Source organism: Psammomys obesus, unplaced genomic scaffold (genome assembly GCF_907164565.1).
Source record: "Psammomys obesus unplaced genomic scaffold, mPsaObe1.curated_primary_1811, whole genome shotgun sequence".
Classification (NCBI taxonomy): domain Eukaryota; kingdom Metazoa; phylum Chordata; class Mammalia; order Rodentia; family Muridae; genus Psammomys; species Psammomys obesus.
This window is the reverse complement of record NW_026596256.1, coordinates 10,971,802-10,996,754: the sequence shown is the minus strand read 5'-3', so window position 1 is coordinate 10,996,754 and position 24,953 is coordinate 10,971,802. Positions and strand designations below refer to the sequence as shown.

The window sequence follows — 24,953 nt, the reverse complement described above, 5'->3', positions numbered from 1 at the left end:
TAGAGAATATAGACCACAAAAGACTGTGAGAGCCATACAACATGGCGATGTGGGCACTCTTGATGTCATCTTTCTATGGAATTTACCTGCTATGCCCCAGTAATGAATGGACTCAGAGAGGTAGTTATACATGTCAGTGAATCTAAATATGTTGCATTCTGGAGATTGTAACTGATACCCACCCCACCTCACTTTAGGCTGATTGTGTGTGTGTGTGTGTGTGTGTGTGTGTGTGTGTGTGTGTGTGAGAGAGAGAGAGAGAGAGAGAGGGAGAGAGAGAGAGAGAGAGAGAGAGAGAGAGAGATCTGAATGTCTCCAAAACCTATTCAGAGTAACCCTCCTAGGATCCTTGCTGATATTTGGTCTACTCCATCACCTTTCTCACACCCTAGCTTCTTTGGTCCCCATCCGGTATTTTCCTTCTGCTCCTTTGCCATGTTTTCTTCTCCATGTTCTTAAGATGTTCTTACTTAGCGTATTACCATATTGCCAACCTAAGCCAGTGATTATATGACATCCAGGATGCTAAAATTTAAATCTGAAGCGTCCATTTCTTTTTACAACACACCCTTGAAATTGCTTAATTGCTGCCTCAAATCCTGCTTGAGGCCAGTAACTTTTATTTTCCTAAAATAAATTCCTCACTCACCCAGACCTCTGGTCAGCATTCTGCTGCATGCTGTCCACTTCATCTCAAGACTGAACGCTGTCCACTATAACATCTAAACTCATGTTGGTGTTTAGTCACAAACTGAAAATCACTTTTGCCTTGGGAGAGGAATTATTTTTGAAGCCAGGCAACCTGCATTAAGCATTCTGGATCATTCCAGTTTCTCTGGCTTTCATTTGCTCTTTTTTAAGTGGTTTCTCTTTTTCTTTCTTTCCTCCCCCCACTCCCACCCTCCAGGGGATTAACATGAACTTTAATGAGTACCCACAGTTTGTTATCTGAAGCTTGTGGCCTCAGGATTTTGCTTCCTGCTCCATGGGGTCAGATGACGTTGCATGACCAGCTTCCTGGTGCTCTGGAGGCATATTCTGGTATTGTCTCTTCTGTGGGAAGTCCCTGTAGCAGCTTCAAGGCCTTGATTCTATCAAGTGTTTAACCACTTTCAGCTTTGCATTCACTGAGGGGCTGTTCTTGTGGCTCTGAGGGCTGTGTGTCTTCTGTAATCTGAGCATGTTGATCATGTATTTCTCCCAGTATGAATTCCTTTTTGTACTTCTTATTCTCGTAACAGTGTGCAGTTTATGAGAGTTCTAGGTGTCCCCTCCATATTTTTCATGATCTTCAGGTCTAGGCAGAAACACTTTATCTGGGATTCTTGGGCTGGTAAATTTGTGACTAACCCAGTGTGTACTAATGAGAGATCTCACAATTTTTTCGACAAGCCTGTAGTCTGCCTAAAGGCCTATGAAGTACTGAGCACAAAACCCCAGCGATAAGTGTGATGGTTCTTCACTAAAACTGTCTGCTTGTTCACAATACTTGTTGCATGGAATGTGTGGGTCTTTCATCCAACAACCAATTCTCCAGCATTCTGGCCCACCGATCCAGTGTCCTGTAACTTAACCAAATTCTGTCACCAGCCTCATAATGTTTGTGTAGACTTCAGGTATAGTCTTGATCGCCTTGTAACTCAGTTGCCTGTAGCTAGACCCAGGGTTATTTATATATCTATCTGATGGCTACAATGCAAGGATTCACATGACCCCACTTCCTGATTAATAATTTGCTGTAATAGCTCACGAAACTCAGAGAGGTATTTTACTTACATTCATTGGGTTGTTATAAATCAGTCAAACAAATAAATAAACAGTTTTATAGAGTGAGAGAAATTGCTCCTATGCAATTAAAGAGTGATGTTTCTCAGTACAAACCTTGTGGCTTCCTGAGTCCATCTTAGGGCTTGTCTTAGAGGTCTCTTTCTAATGCTTTTACAGAGGCATGGTCATTAAATCATTGACTATAAGTTGTTCATCTTCAGACCTCTCTACTTCCTGGGGGTTGTGGTGCGGGGCTGAAGGCTGTAACTGTCTAACCCATCCTTGGTCATTCCAGTGTTCATCCCACAATCTGAGGATACTTTGGGGACCCTCAGCTGACAGTCTAGCACCCAGAATCTAGCAGATACTTGTCACTCTAGAGAGTCAAAGAATCCTAGAAACTTCTGCATCAAGAACCAAGGACCAAAACCAAATACTATAACAACAGAATAATCTGAGGACCCAGTTCACCCCAAAAAACACAAGGACTTTAGAAGATTTGTGTTAGAACCTGGGGACAAAAGACAAACATGCTTATTATATCACATCCAATTTGGATGGAGATAGGGAATAGTCAGCTGCAAGACTGTAAATTCTAACCTTTCATAGATATTAAATCTCTGCTCAAAACAAGCAAATATTTTTCTGAAACCAGATGGGCTTTGTTGAATTTGTTCAGGGTGCTGTGCTTGTAAGCACAGGAAATGCAATCAGAAATTGAGTTTCTGGAAAAGCATTGCTCACTAGTACATTGAGTAGGCGTTGGAACATTCATTCTGGGTAAACTTCTTTACAATAAAACTTGTCAGAAAATAGCTTCTGCAGATACAATACCCCAACTTGCATTTAATTAGTAATTCTTGAGCCTTCAAAGAGAACACTTGTATGGATCAACAGTCATGAATATTAACCAGAAAGGACCACAATCTTACAAGTAATTGCTGCTCTGTGAGAGCTTTACTTGGTTAAGCAAATCTTTTGTATTCATCAGCTAAGTCTCAACTGGTTCTTAATTGTTTTAAAAATGAACTAGCTTCCTAATTAGATCCCATGCAGATCAGAGCTTGTTGTGAACCTCCTCTGCAGAACTAAACTATACAAATATTAAACCATAGTGCAGGACTTCAGGGGAATTTTAAACTTACACTGTAGTGTAGAATAAAGCCTGGAAGCTTTGATCGAATTACTGGTAAATTTTTACAAAAGGAAAAATGAAAAGAAGAAAAGAAAGAAGGAAGGAAGGAAGGAAGGAAGGAAGGAAGGAAGGAAGGAAGGAAGGAAGGAAGATGGGAGGAAAGAAGTTGGGGAGGGAGGAAAGGGAAGAGATAGAAGGATAAAAGGATAGAAGGGAAGGAAGGATGAGAGAATGGGGGAGGGAAGGATAGAGGAAAGGAGGAAGGGAGAGAGGGAGGAAAGGAAGAAAGGAGAAAAGATTTAATTCAGGGTCTGGAGAACCTTCCTCTCAGGTAAAACCGCACCAGCAGTCCAGCTGTAACACTCCATATTCAGGAATCTAAAAACGAAAGGAAATTGTAAAGAAAATGTTACTTTTCAAATTATTTCTGCATTCCTACATTAAAGAATCTGTTACATTAACTGTTGAGAAAGCATGTCAGCTTACAGTACTGAGGTGGTTTATTCTAAAATGTAAATTTGAATGACAGGAAAATAGATTTAGCTTATCCCATGTTTGTGTTTTCAAATGTGGAAGTAATTTCATGGAGTTTTATACTAAAAAAGAATGATACAAATCAAGACATTTTGAAAAGTACATTGGAAACATTATGTAGGTAGATATTAACAAGATGGGGAAACATCAGCTATGGGCATCATGTGCTATCTGATTGCATTCTTAGCCCTTTGATTGACAGAGAATATGGTTTTGTTAAGTTAATATATTCCAAGTGGTTTTGTCTGCTCATATGGATGTTAAGTCTGACACAGGATTGGAAAAAGAATGGCTCTTTAGGGGGCAAAAGATACTCCAGGGGAAACTGTAACTGGACTCCTGCACCTGCAACATTCCAAACACTCTCTACAGTCATTGAAGTTTTTATTAGTGAGATCTGAAGATGCAGATTCTTTTCAGGAATTCTTTTATATGTTGATTAGTTTATTTCTTGTGTAGTCTTTTTGACACCCACCCTTCATTATAGGGTGCAAGTACATGCTTTCTCTTGGGGAGAATTTGAGTGATTTTCTGACCACAGACTTATCTGCTCTCTAAAATAGTTAAGGAACCCCTGATTTCTCAGTCCCACCCCTTTACCCTCTACATCCTCCTTTCATCGCACTGTGTCTCCAAAGACTCAGCTGAGACTGAAACCTCTCAACATCCCTCAAGTGGCTACTGTTCTCCAAAACCACTTGCCATTTACATATTTACACTCATGTTGCAGATAGCAAGAGCCTTTTCCTTGCTCTTCCTGCTATGCTGTGCACGCTATCTTCCTGCAGGCTTGACAATTCTCCAGGTGAAAGCACCACTCACAGTGAATAAATCCTAGCCTCTCTAAAAATCAAACAACAACAGCAACAAAATTAACTGCAAATTTTGTTCATAAAGCATATCATTGTTAATAGGGTGCAGGCTATGCCATGGCATCTTTTTCATATTCTGGGCTGTTGACATGGCTCAATGGGTAAACACACTTGTCTCCAAAACTGAAGGTGTCCAAAATCTACAATGTGCAATTTGTCCTCTGGCCTTCCTTCCAGGAATCATGGCATGTACATGCCAATACACACACACACACACACACACACACACACACACACACACACACACAGAAAGAGACTGAGATACAGGGAAAGATAGACAGAGACACAGAGAAAGATAGAAACGAAGAAATAGACAATGACAAAGAGATATAAATGTAAAAATATTTTTTAAATTTTATATTCTATTTGGTAATAACCATAGACTGCTAAATTATTTTTAACAAAAAAACCCACAACATATAGTTTTCCTTATTTTCTTGACAAAATAATGTGTTTCATTATCACTATTTTGTGCATGTGTATCACTTAGATTTTGCTCATACTTCCTTCCAACTGTGACTCTCCCACTAGTCCCCAAAAAGTGCTTCTTTTGATTTCATGTCTCATATACATTTTGCATAAGAGAAAAAGTGTATTATTTCCACTTCAGTGGGAGAATCTTTTAGCTTTATCTTTTAATCTGTGTCTTTTAACAACTTCTGCATGAAAGTGCATATCATTAACCTTCACCTTTACCCCTCTTGACTAGTATTCATGGTACTGGAAGGTGCTCTGCACACTAACACAGATATGAACCTGCTACCAGCAACAGTGACCTTCCCTGCATGTTATGCCGGTGCACTAGTGGCACAGTGTTGTAGGAGCATCCAATCACTCTGAATGGATGAAAGACCCACTTCAGGAAATGGATCCCAAGCCTAATACGGCTGGGTATCTAACACCTGAGACTGGGTGAGCCGTGGAGCTGGGGCAAAACCAAATACTACTATTCTGCTAAAGGAGCAGGACAATCAAGTAACCCCTAATAACCTTCTGCTCTACCCGTAGATCAGTGTCTAGCCCAGCTAAGCTTTCTCCTGCAGATGGGGACTAATACAGAACCATAAATGGACAACGTACAGAGGGTGAGAGTTTGTAATAATCAGTCCCGGAAAATGGGATGTCTTCATCAAACTTCTCCCATCGAGCCTCATGGAACTATACAAAACATGAGGCAGAAAGACCATCAGAGCCAAAGAGGATGGATAACATTAAGGAAACAGGACCTCCAAGATGCAACAGGACTGATACACATAAGAACTCACAGAGACTGTGGCCTGTAGAGGTTCAAGTCAGCTGAGATCCCAGTGACGGGGGGAAAGTGGACCTAGGCTCCCATCCTCAACCAAGAAGCCATCTCCAATTGGCATCCACTTGCAAAGGAAAGATTAGTTTCTCCAGTGCAGTCTCACTGGGGATAATAACCCATTTAACTGTAGGCTCCTACCTTTATGCCTAACAATAAAATGGTATTTTTGTAAACATTTTGTCTCACATTGATTTTTTGGGGGCACTTATTTTTTTTTCCATTGGACTTACTAATATTTTGCTTGCACTCAATTTTATATTTTATAGGGTTCAGTGTGTGTGTGTGTATGTGTGCGTATAGTGTGTTTCTCATGCTTTATTTTTGTTCTTTTGGTTTAGTTTTTTCTTTTTGTTTTCCAAAAAAAAAAAAAAAAAAAGAGAGAGAGAAAGTGTGAAGTTAAGTGGGTGGGAAAGTGAAGACTGGAAGGAGATGGATAAGGGGAAACCATGACCAGAATATATTTTTGAATATTCCAGGTTTTTTTTTCTTTTTTCAGGCTAATCTCCCAGTTCATTCCTACTCTATATCCAAGAACATGTTAACAGCTTACAATGTGCTAATCGCCATCTGAAAATCTGCTTCCTCGATACACAGTCTATGACAGATGTTGACTAAATCACAGCACCCCCAGCTTCTCCTCTAGCACATGCTCTCCTGGAAGTCCTAAACAGTGCAAACAATGAGAAAAAGGATGAACAACAGAAGTCCATGAAGAGAAAAATAAAATTGTTATTACTTCTCTGGCTCTACAAGGAAAAATTTAAATAATCTACAGATTATCAATAGCAATTAAATAATTAGCAAGAAGTCTGCAATTTTTAATGCTTTAGATAAAAAAATTATAAATTTTAATTTTAAGAACTGTATCATTTTTCATATCATCAAAAATAAAACACCTAACAATAAATCTAATCAATGGTGTTCAGGTTCAAGAAATCATACAGAACACAAAGTACTTTTGGGAATAATTAAATTAATCCCTGGTAAACAAAAGTAAAGCCGTACTGCGGGACCGGAGAGACTGTTTTACAAAGATGCCAGCTCTCCTTCAGTTGAGTCGCTGATTTGCTGTAATTCCAATCATGCTGAAACTACTAACACAAGATCCCCAGAGGTTAGTTTCCTCATTCCTCATAGTGTTTCTCAAGTTATATTTTCTCACGTGATGGGAGCAATGAACAAATGAAATGCAATTGAGCAAGCTTCTTCTCACGACCAGAGCTAGGTATGTCAAACACACCAACAGCACAGTAAGATAGCCTGTTATAAATGGCTTCTGCCATCAAGGTTGTTGGAGAAATGCGGAAAGTGAATAAAGTTTCCTAAACAACAATTCATCGAAGTCAGGAGCCTGACATGCTTTTCTCTCTGTGCTTTGCTCTACTACTAAGAGCCTTCAAAATAATTTTAGAATGAATCCTTTCGAATTATTATAACCAAAGTAAATTATCTTTCCTGTGCCCGATAATCTCACATTTCAGTTTTTACTGAGTTTGCTTGGACATGGTTATTCTACATTTTTTTGAATCTGCAATAGCAGATTCAAAAATAGCAATGTAGGGCCCATTACTGAATGTGCTATGATCTTGAATAGTTATCTCAAGTTTTGATTTACTGCTTCCCTTGAAGCATGAAGTCCATTGAAATGAATTTTCATATTTATTTAGAAAAATTAAAGCTGTGCTAATAATTAAACTATGCCAGCACTTACTTAGTATATACTAGGTGTCAGACACTGCCGTGGTTTGAATAAGAATGGCCCTGAAAGGTTTCAACCCTTGGTCCCCAGTTTTCATGGTGTTTTTTTAGAGCAACATAAAAGTAACTAAAAAAAATTCAGTACTACTATGTAAGAACTACCCTCTAACGTTATATGACTAAAGCACAACAATAACAGTACCTCAAACAGAAGTATCATGACACCCTTTTATTCTTTGTGTTGGGGTGATGGGATGAGGGGTACATACACAAAGTGCATCCCAAAAGCTGTCAGAACAGGATCCTGTTCATCTTTGCTATAACTCATCTCCTTAGTGCTTTGAGACAGGGTCTTCCACTGAACAGGAAACTCACTGTGTTGCTGGACTAACAGCTACCTCTCAGGATTGCCTGTCTCCTGTCACTCAGTGCTGGGGTTATAAGCACATACAGCCATGAGCAGCTTTTTACTTTTATGATCAAACTCAGGTCCTCATGCATGCAGAGCGCTTGCCTGTGTGTTTTCAACCATCTCCATTTTCATCATTCTTAATGAAAAAGCTTAAAGTACTTGGTTTGTGAATCAAGAAATCACATGGATTTGTTATTTTAAAATTTACTATAGTTCTTACTGAAGCTAAACCCATTTCATAAGCTAGGTACTGTACTTTGAATATAGTGACAGACTATAAATATTGGAGCTGACTCTGGATCAGATTTTGGAAAGGCTCATATTTATTTGTAGCCAAAATGTTCCAGGAAGTTTAAATGCACACACACATTTTTAACCATTATGTTACTTAATCTACATAACGCACATGTTTTGATTGTCTCCACAAAAACCTATCCACTCATAAATATTTTATGACATCCTCATTGCTACCATAGAATTTACTTTTCACACATATTAGATTTCAACTGAAGAAATAGCATTGTAATATTTGTGGTTTATATTTATCAAACCATTATGATGCTTTATCTACCTTTCAGAAATTAACCTAAATATTTGAGATGATAGATGTAACAGAACAATAGATGCAAAAGAACAATTAAAAATCTGTGTTAGCACAAAACACAACATTTTCTTTCTTTCATCTCTGCGTATATACTTGGTATTCCTGAATCTTGCAGGTGAAAAAAACAACAAAAAACCACATTTTCTCCTAGAGATGATTTTGCTGCTTAACGTTTTCATGAAGCACATCTTGGTCACTAAAAACTGCATTCAAATTGCTGCAAGCAATCTGTTAGGACCCCAGGAGGAACGAAATATGTCCCACAGTTGATTATGCAGCCCTGTCTGTCACTGAGGGAATAATGAATTCTGAATAGATGCACACTTGCTCCTGCTTTAACATATTATATGGTTTTAAGCAACCACACAAAACACAAAAGCGAAGACTGGTGTGTGTGGGCAAGTGGATGTAATCCTCTTGACACCGCACCCATGTCTGGTGGCTCACAACCAAGTGCAACTCCAGCTCCAAGGGACCTCTCTCGCCTCCCAGAAACCTCCATACAAACACACATACCCACTCCCACACATGTACACATGACTGAAAATAATCGAAATAAACATTTTAAAAGAGAAATCTCTGATACAGACGCCACACGTATGAAACCTTAACTCCTAATCCATTTGAAGGTGGTCCCTCTCCTATACACAAACAGGATCAGGTCAAAAATGACAGGAATCTCTTTCCTTGACAGTAGGACAAATGATAATTAAGCACGGAACCATGAAGATTTGTTCCTAGTTTTAAATTTATCTGTTTTATGTGCATTGTTGGATTTTCAAGACTGAAATGTCATTTTTCACTTTCCTCTTTTCAATTTCCTCTCTTCATTCTTTATTTCTGTAAACTACTTTATTCCTCTGCCCTTGAATTGGGACTGTTTACAGAACACGTTTTGACAAAAACAAACAAACAAAAAACAAAACAAAACAAAAAAAACAGACAACCAAAACAAACAAACAAAAAGAGGATGTGGTTTTGAGAACTTCTAATCAAGATCTTAGCAGTGCTGGAAACTTTGTTTCTAGACTCTTGAAACATTTCTTAGATCCAAAGTTCTATGCTTAAGAAAGCACATGGTTCCATGTCAGCACCAAGGTCAGAAAACATCCTAAGAACCTCACTCAGTCTGTGGCCAGCAGCAACTCTGCCTGAAAGACCCCATATCACCCTGAGTTGAACAGAGTTAAACATAGCTAATGCCATGCCATTTTGCGGTGTACCACAGTTCTGGGAAAAATAGTAAAGGCCGGATGGGAACTAAAAATTACTCTGAGAAAATCCAGCTAAGTCACCCCCCTCAAGATATCTGCGGTCAAGGCTGCCCCAACTGAGCCAAAAACAACTTTGTCCTGACCACCCTCATGGGATATCTGACAGGTGGTCCAGCTGAGATAGGAGTCCTGGGAAAAGCAACATATGGCGGCACTAGTCAAGGTCGTCATAATTGTTATGACCACCCAGTTCCTGGAATTCTGGTGTCCCTGCCAACCTGATTCATGTTATGGTTTCATGTGAAAGAGCCAATCAGCTCCCTGTAACTATGCTTCTCGCTTCTGTATCAGTGCTTCTGCTCTAACCCTATAAAAACCCAGCTTTCTACCTGGTAAGGCACGTAAAGTCATCTGAGTGGCTTTCCGCCCGGGTACCCGTGTATCCAATAAAGCCTCTTGCTGTTTGCATCCGAACGCCTGGACTCGCTGATCTTTGGGAGGGGGTCTCTCAGACGAAAGATACCCTCAGGGGGGTCTTTCATGCCCATATTACAAGATCTTGCAGATTTGCTAGTCATTCCAGCACCTCACTGATGCTATAAAAAAACTGAATTACAGAATTATAATGCATGGTAAATGGTTACTTTTTTAATAACTTTTATTTTTTATATTAATCACAGGTTATTTACTTTGTATCCCAGCCATAGCCCCCTCCCTCTTTCCCTCTCAATACCACCCTCCCTCCCTCAGCTCCTCCCTGCCCCTTTCCAAGTCCACTGATAGCGGAGGTCCTCCTGCCCTTCCATCTGACTCTAGCTTATCAGGTATCTTCAGGAATGGCTGCAAAGTCCTCCTCTGTGGCCTAGCAAGGCTGCTCCTCCTTCTGGTGGGGAGGGGGGAGGTCAAAGAGCCAGCCATTGAGTTCATGTCAGAAATAGTCCCTGTTCCCCTTACTAGGGTACCCGCTTGGATACTGAGCTACCATGGGCTACATATGAGCAGGGGTTCTAAGTTATATCCATACATGGTCCTTGGTTGGAGTATCAGTCTCAAAAGACCCCTGTGCCCTGATATAGTTAGTCCTTGTGGAGCTCCTGTCCTCTCCAGGCCATACTAACCCCCTTCTTTCATATGATTCCCTGCACTCTGCCCAAGGTTTGGTTATGAGTCTCAGCATCTGCTTTGATACATTGCTAGGTAGAGTCTTTCAGAGACCCTCTGCAGTAGGCTTCTGTTCTGTTTCTTGTTTTCTCCTACTTCCAATGTCCTTTGATCTGCTATATTTTATGTGAATTTCATAAAATCTTAAAAATAAAATTTTATAAATTTCAGAATTTTAAAACAGATTTTCACAGAATCCCCCAAATAGTAAAGAATTAGTTTTTAGCTACTACAGTTTTATTAAGCATGAGGAAATAAAACAGGTATTATATCATTAGTTTAGTTTTTTATTTTTTATGTACATAGATGTTTTGCCTGCACGGATGCCTCTGTGAGGGTGTCAAATTCCTTGGAAGTGGATTTATAGTTTGTTGGCACTAGGAACTGATCCCTTGTCTTTTGAAAGAGTAGCCAGTGCTCTTAAAAGCCCAACATATTGCAATTTTTTTTCACTTTTATTTGTTCCAGACAGGGTTTTTCTGTGTATTCCTGGTTGTTTTAGAACTCTGTAGACCAGGCTCTAGAACTTCCAGAGATCTGCCTGCTTCTGTCTCCTGAGTGCTGGAATTGGACCTCCATAAGGAGAGCAACAGAACCAAAATATCTGGGCACAGGGGTCTTTTCTGAGACTGATATTCCAACCAAGGTCCATTCATGGATGTAACCTAGAACCCCTGCTCAGATGTAGCCCATGAAGGGAGGGGTCTACAGCTGGGATACAAAGCAAATAAAATCTAATTAATTTAAAAAAGAAAACTAAAAATTTAATTAAAAAAAAAGCTTTTGCCACCACTGCCCAGCACTGTATAATTTTGTTTGGGTTTTTTTGTTTGTTTGTTTGGTTGGTTTGAGTCTACAGTGTAGTAATGGCATAGCCCAAAATCAAAGAATAGAAAATATAAAATTGAAAACATTTAAGTGTTATTAAAATAATTGAAAATATTTTTCAATCATACCAGCAAGTGAAAGAGATTATATTGCTTACATCTGAGAGGTTATTTGGTTATCTTTTATAGGAGGCTATTGTACAACATTCTGCTATGAGATGAAACCATATCAATTCTTCTATACTTGCCTTTATAGGCTTTTTAGATTGTCTTTATTATAAACCACAATAACATTATCTGAATAAGTTAGGCTTCCTGTCTCATTGAAAAATTAATAAGAATAAAATTATTAATATATCTAAGCTTTTTGGATATAGATTTTTAAATTGCTCTTCATGGAAGTTTTAACCATTTATATTGTTACCTGCAAAGTGAGGACATCCTATTTTCTCACTTGACATATTTCTATGACAAAAAATTAATATATAAAATGATTACCCATGATTTTAATCTAAAATGAGAGTAAGCTTCATCATTTTTTTTTTTGCCTCCTTGTTCAACTTGACATCCAGGAAATATAACTTGCCTGAGTGTATTCAGATATGAATGGATTGTCTGAAATATATGCCACTCAAATTGCTTCTCAAGGGGTGCACAAATCCCAAGGCTGCATTGTGTGCACAGTCTATCCGAAAGCATTCAGAGAGTGTAGGGCTCTGAACTCCCCTTGCCACATGCTTAGAAATGTCTGCTTCCAGCTGTAACTTACCTTTGTCCTTTGATCTGCAGAATTCCTGAACTGATTTTGGCATTAGGTGTACCTTTATGTACTGGGCCTATCAGAACACTGGCATGGGAATTTTTGAAAAAAAAATTAAAAGAGTATAATATGTACAGTGAGTTCCTAATGTGTATTTCATCATGAAGCTCTGATACATCCTTTGTGGGCAGGGAGAGCCCTAAACAAATAAGGAGAAAGCAAGCATTTAAGTAATTACTTATGCAAAGCATTTACACGTTTTCATTTCCCCTGGGATTCTCTGCTGGTCACCTTAGCAACAATGGAGAGAAGCCTTGAGCATGTTCGTTTGTTTGTTTGATTGATTTTTTTTTTTTTAAAGTAAGATTTCTTTTCAGTTTTTGAAGCTTCTTTTTGAATCTGGGAATCCCCAGTTTCACTATGCTCGTGGGTTTCTGCCATTCAGGTGACAGTTGCAACCTTTCTCTGACACAGAAAGAACAAAGCAGAAACTGAAAATCAACTTTGCAAAGATGTCAGAATGTGACGGTGGAGGAGTAGGCCATGAGAGGAAATTCTAGAGTGACCATGAAATTCCCACATAATCTATGTCAGGTCTTCACAAGCTGCCGTCTTCAAGGTAAGAGAAACACTCGAAAACCATTTAGGACAAACAAATGTAACTGCTTTTTAAGCAGTATGAAACGAACTACTGGTAAGCACAGAGTAAGCTGGTTGGTCCCCTTAACATGTGCAGGATCCTCCTGCCTCTGCCTCCTTCAGCAAATCCTACTGGTGTGGAAAAAACAAACAAACAAACAAACAAACAAACAAAAAACATGTACAGGATCAGGAGACAAACTCAGGATAGACCAGAAGCTTCTAACAATGTCCTGGTGAATCAGCTGTGTTAATATCTTTCCATGAAAGGCTCCCATGGATCTCTTAGGAAATCCCTGTGCACTGTAGAGGTGCAGAAGCTAAAGTGCTCTTAACAAGAGACCACAGTAGGGGGCATGTGACCTGAATCAACCCCAACACCCCATGAAGGCTCAGGGAACATTGATGGTCCCGATGTATGACTGAAGAATCTGTTTTCAATCAAAAAAAAAAAAAAAAAAGCACTAGAATACTAGGTTTGGGACTTCAGCCAGGACATAAGAGAAATGGAAATGCCCAGAGAACTGAGTGTGCCACACTGCCTAAAGCCATACTTGAAACATGTGTAACATGGAACCCATGCAGGTGGGCTGCAACCCAAAGGGCTGACCCTGTCCTATATAAGGCTGTGACTTCTCTAGGACTGTTCATATAACAGGACAGATCGCAAAATTCCCTTTTAATGACTGTAAACCAAAAGCCAGAAGTGTCTAATTTGTTTTAGCTAACACTGAGACAAGGTGCCTAACAAAAACAAAGCAGGAAATACATGCCTGAAATCATGTTCGTGTCCTCCAAATATGTCTCCCCAACGAGATCTCATCGTATTGCTAAGCTAAGGTTTCAGAAAATGTTCTCTCAACCTAGTCATCAGAGTTCCTACAGACAACTTACAAATCTGATCTTTAATGATTTCTACCACATACGGGCAAGGAATTAGAAGTCAATGTTCACATCAGTGAGTTCAGACTTTGAAATCATTACATACTAAATATAAAGTATGTTAGGATTATAAAGCAGAAAAATTTCATGATAGCTTAGGGAAAAGACTGTCAAAATATATAAAGCACACTTTTTTAAAAAGGAAGAATCTTTAGACATAAATACATAAAATAAGGCTCTACCCAGCAGGGTATCAAAACAGGTGCTGAGACTCACAGCCCAACTTTGGGCAGAGTACAGGGGATCTTATGGAAGAAGGGGAATAGAAGGACCTGGAAAGGGGAGGAGCTCTTCAAGGAAACTAACAGAGCCAAAAAAATTTGGGCCCAGGGGACCCTGCAGAGACTGATGAATCAACCAAGGACCATTCATGGAGAGAACAGCTCAGATGTAATCCATGGACAGCTCAGTCTCCATGTGGGTTCCCTAGTAAGGGGAGCAGGGACAATCCCTGGAATGAACTCCGTTGCTGGCTCTTTGATCACCTCCCCTGGCAGGGTGGCCTTACTAAGCCACAGAGAAAGATGATCCCTACAGTCTTGATGAAACCTGATAAGCTAGGGTCAGATAATTGGGGAGGAGGGCCTCCCCTATCAGTGGACTAGGAGAGGGGAATAGGAAGAGTAGAGGGAGGGAGGGTGGAACCAGGAGGAGATGAGGGAGGGAGCTACAGCCAGGATACAAAGTGAATAAATTATAATAAATAAAAATAATAATAAAAGCCAGAGAAATACACATTAAATGAAATAAAATACTTGGGACGTGGAAAGAGTGGATAGTCTTGATTTGTTCTTGATTTTAGTGAAATTGCTCCGAGTTTTTCTCCATTTAATTTGATGTTTGCTATAGGCTTCCTATAAATTGCCTTCACTCTGTTTAGATATATCCTTGGTATCCCCCAAACACTCCAAGACTCCAAGACTTTTATCATAAAGGGGTGTTGAATTTTGTTAAAGGCTTTTTTACAAATCGAATAAGATGATTATGTGATTCATTTCCTTCATTTTGCTTATATGATGGATTACACTGACAGATTTTCATATGTTGATCCATCTCTGCATCTCTGAGATGAAGTCTACCTGATCATGACATGTGATCTTTTTTATATATCCTTGTATTCGGGTAATGGGTATTTTATTGAGTATTTTTGCACCAATATTCATGGAAGAAATTGGTTTGTAATTCTCATTCCTTCCTGGATCTTTGTGTGGTTTGGGAGGCTGTCCGCTCAGTCCACATCTGTTCAATACTATACTTGAAGTTCTGGCAGAGCAATAAGACAACTAAAAAGAACAAGGGGATACAAATAGAAAGGAAGAACTCAAAATATCACTATTTGCAGATGATAGGATGGTACACATAACTGATCCTAAAAATTCTACCAGGGGAACTCCTATAGCTGATAAACACCTTCAGCAAAGTGACTGAATACAAGAATAACTAAAAACAAAACAAAACAAAACAAAAAAACAGTGGCCCTTCTACATGAAAATCACAAACTAACTGAGAAAGAAACTGTAGAAACACCCTTCACAATAGCCATAAATAAGAAAAAATATCTTGCGGTAACTATAACCAAGCAAGTGAAAGGCCTGGATGACAAGAACTTCAAGTCTCTGAAGAAATTGGAAGATGGAAAGATATCCTAGGCTTTGGATTGGTAGGATTAGGATAATATAAATGGCCATCCTGCCAAAAGCAATCTACAGAGTCAATACAGTCCCCATCAAAATTCCAAAACAATTCTTTTTTTTTTTTCCAACAAAAATCTTTATAGGCATAAAATAGCAGTATCCAAAATCCTCCTCAAGCCTTTGAGGATATACACATGGATACATACCAAAAGATGCATGCACATCAGTGAAAATTAAATGTTTGAAAAAAGAAAGAAAAAGGCTTTACCTCCTTTTGCTCTTTCTTAAACTCTTTGAGAAACGGTGGCGTAACAAATGCTGACACAAGCCTAGAAAGAGGAAGTCCTGGCCAGAGCTGTCCTTGACCAGAGATGATTCAACAGAGCATTAGGAGGGGAATCCCAGGGAGGCCCAGAGTGGGCTTCCCAGACTGCAGTGAAAGAAAAGGGCATCCATTGTGACGAGGAACATAGCCTGTGGCTGGAAAAGAAACTAAAAAACCACCAGACACAGCTGCTGTCCTAAGATGGATGACTTTCCGAAAGCTACTAAGGGGTGTGACTGTGGGCAGAAAACACAAAAGAATAAAGCAGAAACAAGAAAGGTTGTGTTGAAAAGTCATCGTGGTTTCACTCGTCTGTCAGGTGAGAACTGGATCCCTACAAACTATAATGATAAAAGAGAGAACCAGGCTGCCCAGAAGTCATCCAGTCATCCCTTCAAGTCGCTCACTTCAAGACTCGATTCTTTTTTTTTTTTTAGTTCTCTTTTTTTTTTGTTTTTTATTTCAATTTAATTTTTCTTCAAATTTTTTTTAATATTACAGTTTGTTAACTTAGTATCCCTACTGTATCCCGCTCCCTCATTCCCTCCCAATCCTACCCTCCCTCCCTCATCTCCTCCCTGCCCCTTTCCAAGTCTACTGCTAAGGGAGGCCCTCCTCCCCTTTCCTCTGATACTGGTTTATCAGGTATCTTCAGGACTGGCTGCAAACTGCAAACTCCTCCTTTGGTCTAGCAGGGCTGCTCCTCCCTCGGGGGGGGGGGGGGAGAAAAGGAGGAGGGTGAGGTCAAAGAGCCTGCCATTGAGTTCATGTCAGAAACAGTCCCTGTTCCCCTTATTAGGGTACCCACTTGGATACTGAGCTACCATGGGCTACATCCGAGCAGAGGTTCTGGGTTATATCCATACATCTGAAAGACTCTACCTAGCAGTGTATCAAAGCAGATATTAAGACCCATAACCAAACCTTCTGCTGAGTGCAGGGAATCATAAAATAAAAGGGGGGGGGGCGGGGTTTAATATGACCTGGAGAGGACAGGAGCTCCACAAGGACCAAATATATCTGGGCACAGGGGTCTTCTATGGGACTGTTTCCCCAAACACACAGACTCATTTAATTCTCATGATTATCTCAAAGCAGTAAAACAATTTATTCATCGTGACAGAGTGGTCACAACTGGCACAGATGTATTTGTTAGCAAAACTGCATCATTCCCACTCTGCTGAGCTGCCTCTTAGGCATGTATGAGCTAATGTCCACTCACTGGTTAGATGAAAACTAGATTTCCAATACCAGCAAATATACTGAGCACTCGGGAGAGCTACCTATCTTTCAAAATATATTTAAATTATTTTTTATATTAATCACAGGTTATTTACTTTGTATCCCAGCCATAGCCCCCTCCCTCCTTCCCTCTCAATCCTACCCCCCCACCCTCATCTCCCTGCCCCTTTCCAAGTCCACTAATAGGGGAGGACCTCCTCCCCTTCCATCTGACCCTAGCTTATCAAGTCTCTTCAGGCCTGGCTGCAATGTCCTCTTCTGTGGCCTAGAAATGCTGCTCCTCCCTTGCGGGGCAGTACCTTTCACTCCAAACACTTGACAGAGGTGAAAATGCACCAGGGTGGCTGATGGTGGAGGTTAAAGTGGGTGTGCCGCTATTTTTCTTAGGCAACTTTAGAGTCAGAGGAATGTCTTCTGAAGTAATAAAGTGAGTTATATATTTAGCTATAAAATTTTCCATTGCCAAACTTAAAAATTTAATGAAGTTAGTTTTTACAATATATTTTAATTAACACAATGAAAATACGAACTTTTTCATATGGAAACATTACCAAAGTATTGAAGAAGATACTTTGCATTCTTTTTAATGATGTCTGGTAACTAACAAATGCTTTTCAGTTGTGGCTCGTTTCCTTCCTACGAGCTGGTGAGATGGCTCATTGTTTAAAAGCATCCTTCACTCTTGCAGAAAACCTGTTTGGTTCTTGATACTAACATGGTGGGTTCACAACAATCTGTGACTCCACTTCCAAAGGATCTGACACTCTGTTCTGACCTCTAGATAGCATGCATGTGACACACATCCATACATGCAGACAAAACTCTCACATTTAAAATAAGTAAGTATAGGAAGTATGATTAAATAAATTCCAAGGGGTTTGTAGGCTATAGATACTCAAATGGATCGGAGAGTTGCAAGATTAGCAAAGTGCCCCATCAAGGTTGTGTGAGTAACAAATAAGGCTGGAGAAGAGGAGATGCTCCAGTGAAGGCGCCTACAAGTCAGAAAACGAGCTCCAGTGGTTCAACGTTTGTGAGGCATAACCACTTCTTCTTTGTCATAGGCCCCAAATTTGAGGCAGACATATCTGTATTTATGTTTCCCTAAGAAAAGTCACAACACACAGCAATTGGTGAGTTCAACCTTAGTGTTTTAAGGATGACAAAATTTAGAGAATTATAGAAAGAATTTTTCCAGTTTTTAAATCATTGTACATCTGTTTACTTCATTTTGAAGGTAAAAGCCTCCCAGTTTCAATCCTTGCCAGGAACTTCTTCACATGTTTTTCATTAGAGGACAGATGGATCATAGAATCATAATGGGTCTGTACTGAGGTACTCAGTATAGTATTTTTCTGCCAGATTTTTTAAATTTAGAGCAACAGTCAAAGAACTGCATTCCTAGCTGTCTTTTCTTTCCATAGGTATTTTCACCCAAATGTCTCTGTAGCTCTCACACTGTATACCCCATACAAAGAGAGATGTTGGCAAGTCTGTAGACTCAAGATACAGACTTTTATTGGGCTATGACCAAGGAAGATAAGAATAATTCTGCTTGTTTGCACAAAGACCATCAATATTTCATTTATGAGTTTGGTGCTAACTGTTGTTACTCTGCTCTGTTTTTTAAGAGAGCATACTTGGTGAGTCATATTTTCTTTTTAAAGATCACAACTTTTTGTTCGTTCATTTATTCACATCTTTTCAGTTCTTTGGTTAGAATGCACAATTTTGTGTTTGTTAGGCAGAGTCTATGACTGCAATGAACACACCCCAAGAACTTTGGATTTCTTTAATCTGAACTCACCATTTGAGTAGCTACACAGTACCTTTGTGCACATGTACACACACAAACACACATATACACACACTCACACAGCACTCTTTCTTCACCCCAAAGAAGTTTTAAATTGTATATAGTTTGATTTTATTCATCAGTATTTCAAGAAAGTAGCAAATGAAAGCTCTAATATTTCATCACAAATTAAAACATACTTAAAGTTATTAAATAACTTCAGTGAGCTTACATGAAATGTGTTTATGCTGTACATCAGTTAAATTCCAAATAAAGAAACAGAAGTATCTAATAAAAGGAAACATGGAATATATTTGTGATTAAAATGTTTTATATGCTTAAATTGACAGATTTCTGTGTTTTTATACCTTATAAATTTCACCAAGACTTTAGAATTCACATGTCTCGGTCTCTATCACTAGTTTTTTGTTTTAAATTGTTGAAAACTCTAATTTAACTCCATCTCTGAAAGTTTTCATCAGAATAATGTACCTCCATTCATTCATAGCTTGGAAAAAATCACTATCACATATTCCAGCCCATTAACACATTTCTGAGACAGGAGAAATTTTTATAGTTGGTTTTTCACTTTAATAAAATGTATGCCTCAAATAAATGAGCTATCTCATTGAGTAAAAGTGTTTTCTGATCCAAAGTACTAAAATTCACACTGACTTATTAATAATTGTGATCTACAAAGGCTTGCTTAATATAATAGTATCATTAGCAAATGCTGTTGGGAAAGCTGGAGACATGAATGTAGGAGAAAAAAAAACATAGTCATTCTCTCTTATGCTGCACACAAGTCAGTGAGACAAAGATCTCAGCATAGACTTTCCTCTGAAACTTTCAGAAGAAAGAGTAAGGAACACATTACAGGCTATAAAGCCAGGTAGAGACTTGTTGGCTGGACTTCAGCTGTCAGAAAACAGGATCAACAACCACAGGTGGACCCCATGAAATCTGAAAGCTTCTGCCCCACAGACAAAACTGATGAAAGAGCACTGTGTAAAAAGCTTCCTTAGAGGTAGAAACATTCCATCTTGCAAGAAGCACCTTAAACAGAAAGGTAAAGGACTCGAAATAGTTCAGGAATGTTCTGAAACTCACCAGATTCAGTAGGTCCTGCCTTGCTGCAGTGAGCAATAAAAGCTTAGAGTCCCCCTCAACTGGAAGAAAGCTGAGATCCAAAAGAAAAGCCAACCGGACCAGAAGCCTAAAAGAAGCTGAAACCAGTCCAGTTGGTCAGACCAACTGAGGTGCCCAGAAAGGACACTCTCCAACCTGTTGAGGTGCCGTAGGCTGAGCAGTGTGCTCCAGGTGCCAGCTGTGGGAGGCGTCACCCATGCTGGATGGGCACTAGTGGCACCACTACTTTTTAATCATTTTTGCTCCTAAAAGTAACACCTCACCCATATTCCTGTAAGTAATACCAATAAAACTCATTGGATCACCAAATTGGACTTTGGAGTATGTCTTTCATGGGTTCCCTATGTGTTGTGCTTCCCCAGGAAACATTTTGTCACACAACAATTTTTTTTTCCAGCTACACATCTAACAGAGAATTGGTGTTTAGTGTCTCGAATATATAAAGAACTCAAAATACTAAACATCAAGAAAACGAACAGTTCAACTAAAAAGCTGGTGGTGGAACTGGACAGAGTTCTCAGAAGTGCCAAGGGAAATGATACTATATTTTATAGCTATTTCCTTCCTGAGAGAAGAAAGGAGAAAGGGGGGAAAAATGAAGGCTCATAATATTTGAAGCAGTCAGAAAATTACAAGATTCTCAAGGTCCCTTCTCAACTTTAAAGAATCAATAATCAAAACCTGAGGTGTAAGGCCTGGCTGGTGGAGCCCACTGCAAATTCTGCAGAGAGCCCCAGGGATGCAGCTTTGGTGAGCTGTGTAGTGCTGGGTGTTCTTTTCAGTTGGCTGATGAATCTGAGTTATGATGCTTCCAAAATTAAACCCTTCATCCATCTCCTGTTGATCATATCAATGGACCAGTTCACCAAGGAAGATTTGTTTGAATCTCTTGTTTGGCCTCTCATCAGTACCTTATCTGAGATGAGCATACATTTGTTCCCTTCTTCCCCTGGAAGTCACACAACTGTTATGTACTCTTTAGTTCATACAGTTATCCAGTGGCTAAAGGATCCCACTGCACAAAACATCCTCTCTGCCTTGATTCACTGTTCTTCTATCTGGAACCTTTTCCAAAGATAATGAACTACTATTCAGGTTTCTATTATTTACATCATTTTATCACTACATTTTTTAAAGACCCATTGTATTTGCTTTTATTCTAGGTCTCTGGGCTACTCAGTCTCTGGTTCTTGGTCACCTAAGCAGACTTGGGTTCCATTTCATGGAACCAGAATGGTAGCCAGATTTCTGCTCCTGGAACCCAATAGCTGAGCAAACAACTTCAGATGATGGCTTAACTGTGGCTCTGCTTATGGTGTCAGAGACTGCAGTCTATAAGTAGCTTCTTCCCGGCCATGAGCCTGAGGTGAGGCAGGACAATATGGCAGAACAGAATTGCTCGACTCATGGTATCCAGGAAGCAGAGAAAGGCAGAGATAGACACAGACCCTGCTCAAGATTTAGTCCGAAGGACATGGCACAGTGAACAGCATCTTCACACTAGACCCTTCCATTAATGCTGTTCAATTATTACTCCATGAGCAGACCAATGAATGGATCAGCTCAGAGTCCTCGTGACCCCATTGCTTTTTACTCAGATGTATTTGCAGGGTTCTTGGTGTGATACGCTTCACATACAAGCCATTCTACAATGCTGGGTAAATAAAATTTCTCACGTACCAACCGAAAACATTTTGTACATGAACCTGAAGAAAGTAGGCTTGTTTTTTTTTGTTGTCGTTGTTTTTTAGATAATCACAACTTAGTATTTCAGGTTAAAACAAATACATTTTGTTGTCAGTTGATTTAGGCTGAAACCTTTGGAAAAATATTCTGCATACACACACTACAAATAGCACCAGAAACCTAGAGAAACTGAGGGAAAAGAAGAGTATTTGAGTAAAACATTTTTTACACTAGCCAATTGAAACAGTTGTTTTCAACTTTTTGGAGCTAGATAGAACACAATACACTTATTAAATCACCTCTTTATTGCCTGTGTGGCTTAAATACAAGTGAGTTTCTACAAGGAAATTCTTTTGTCTGCTTGCAGTCCAGTGTTCTTATGCACGCCCAGAAAAAAAAAAAAAAAAAAGAAGATTGACATGAGTGGAATCCTGTACAACAATCACACAAAGATCAACAACCTTACCACATTTCATATGCAGCCTTGCTTTTACACAGTATTCGGTCTAGAATCTCTGCAAGGCCAACAACCAGTGATTTGCTAAAATTCCCTCATGTATAAATGCCAAAGGCTCCGCGTGAGCAGTGGGCACAGTGGGCTTTGTTCAAAAGCTTAGCTTCCAGGCCTTTTGCCTTTAGCTACTGTTTAATACCAGCTGTTCTTTCTGTTCCTCATACTTCTCTACCTCCTCCAGGTCTGTTTTAAAGTCTACCCCACAGAACCCTATCCAATCCTTCGGAGTTGCCTTGGCAACTCGCAAAGATAGGATGGCTCACAGCTTCCCAGTCTAATTCCATCACATCCTTTAATTAATTAGTTAAGCGAAGCCTTTGATGAGCAGTTAGATATTCCTTAGAACTACAATTCTGAATTGGATTGCCCACGTTTGCTTAGAGAGCCCCACCCTTCCTAGTTGTATTTGCAGACAGTCTTCCACCAAGGTCCTTCGTTCCAAAAGCAGAATGAAGGGTCACATTGTTATCACAATCCGTTTTCATGCTTTTCTCCATTCTCCGTCAGCACTGCCTTGAAGATTTACTTTGGTAAAGTGTCTACTGGCTGCCCTGGCCGTTTGGTACCTTCTGAAGCTTGGCAGCATTCATTGGTTGGCAGCAATGATTGGTGTTGGCACATTTCCTTTTCAGGTCCTCTATGAGAATCAAAATGTTTATGTCTTGAAGCAAAATACTACACTGCAACAGATCCTTCCAAAGCACAGATCCAGGCCAGGCTTGTTTGTGAGTCCACAGGAGAAACTCACCTCTAACCTACTTTTTCCCCCCAGGGTGTGCTACTATAGTACAGAGTGCTAGCAAGGTCAAAGTGAATCCTTCCTCTAACCTGATTCAGGACCAGGCCAGATGAAATTACCTGATTCCTCATATTTGAGAAAATAGATATTACTTTGAAAGATTGGTGCCAAATTTTTGTCAGAAGAATTTGTCAGTTTATTGAGTTCTGGCTATAGAATATACGTACTCTCATAAGATGCAGGGAAGATAAGAATTTTTTTAACTTGCATAAAATTGTCAGTTAATTAAACATTTAGCACTATTGACTTGACTGAATGCAAAAAAACTTGACTGGCTAAACTCTCATCTAGAAGGAAATTGAATTAAACTTATATTCAGTATTATCTCCTGAATCAAGCCAAGGTTTTTCATTCGACATTGACAGTAAATACTAAGGTAAGAAAACAAATATGGAACTAATAGGAATAAATCACACCAACAATTTGCTGAGTGACAAGAGTCTTTGAGTATGAATTCAACTTGAATAGCATTATGGTAATAAATCCAAGATGGCCACTGCCTGACCAAGAGGCTCTGTGAATATACATATCATAAAATAAATTCCACTACCAACCTAATCAATGGGTATATAGGAAAATTGAAGTCACAGTTCATGATAATAGTTCCTAATGCTGGGAACAATTTATATACAAATAAACTAGTCACTCTCTTATAGCTCTCTGCCTTCTAAATCTATGTATATATTCAGAACACAGCTAAGTAAAGGTGATCAAAATGAATTCTCCTGCCTGTATCTAGTGTAGAGAAGATGGCCAAGCCTTGCCTCTTTGGCAGCGACAGTGTCCACTGTGGCAAATCTTACAGTTCTACTCCTTGCCATTTTTTTTTTTTCTGTTTGCTTGTTTGTTAGAGGTAGGTAACGATGCATGCCTGGCATGGCATAAGTGTATAGATCAGAGGACAGTTTTCAGGAGTTGGTTCTTTTCTTCCACTTTGTGGGTCCTGGGGATTGAACTCAGTGGGTCCTCAGGATTGTCAACAAATGCCTTTACCCTCTGAGCCATCTCACAAGGCCTGCATCTTGTCATTTTTAAATTGAGCCCTTCATACTTCAGTTATAAAAATTTTTTGATATATTTTTATGTACTACAATTTATTCAACTTGTATCCTGGCTGTGGCCCCCTCCCTCATCTCCTCCCAATCCCACCCTCCCTCCTTCTTTTCCCCCTATGCCCCTCCTGCAGTCCACTGATAGGGGAGGTCCTCCTCCTGTTCTAGCTGACCCTAGTCTATCAGGTCTCATCAAGACTGGTTGTATTATCTTCCTCTGTGGACTGGCAAGGCTGCACCCCACAGGGGGCAGTAATCAGAGAGCCAGCCATGGAGTTCATGCCAGAGAGTCCCTGCTCCCTTTACTAGGGACCCCACTTGGAGACTGAGTCTATGAGCTGCATCTGAGCCAGGGTTTTAGGTCCCCTCCATGCATTGCTTATGGTTGGAGTATCATTCTCTTTAGGGCCCTCAGGGCTCAGTTTTTTGTTTGTTTGTTTGTTTTGTTTTTGGGGGTTTTGTTTGTTTTGGGGTTTTTTTTTTTGCTTGTTTTTATTTTTTGTTTTTTTGGCTCTGTTGGTCTCCTTTTGGAGCTCCTAACCCCTCCAGGTGTTTCTATCTTCCCCTTCCTTCATAAAATTTCATGCATTCTGCCCAAAGTTTGTCTATGTGTCTCAGCCTCTGCTTTGATACCTTGACCAGCAAAGTCTTTCCAAGGTCATCTGTTGTAGGCTCCTGTCCTGTTCCCTGCTTCCAAAAGACACACATGACATACTCACTCATACGTAGTTATTATACTTTAGGATACTATAGGATAAATATACTAAAATCTACACTCCTAAAGAAGCTACCCAACAAGGATGACCCTAGGGAAGATGGTCAGTACTTACAAAAATTTAAAGACAACTAAACAACGATAGATTTAGTGAGAAGATGTCATCAT

General features: G+C 39.5%; 1 pseudogene; it reads right to left on the bottom strand.

Moving 5' to 3' along the window:
- Positions 1 to 963: 963 nt before the first annotated feature.
- Positions 964 to 24,953, bottom strand: part of LOC129668690 (39S ribosomal protein L30, mitochondrial-like) — a 118,090-nt pseudogene continuing 94,100 nt past the window's right edge.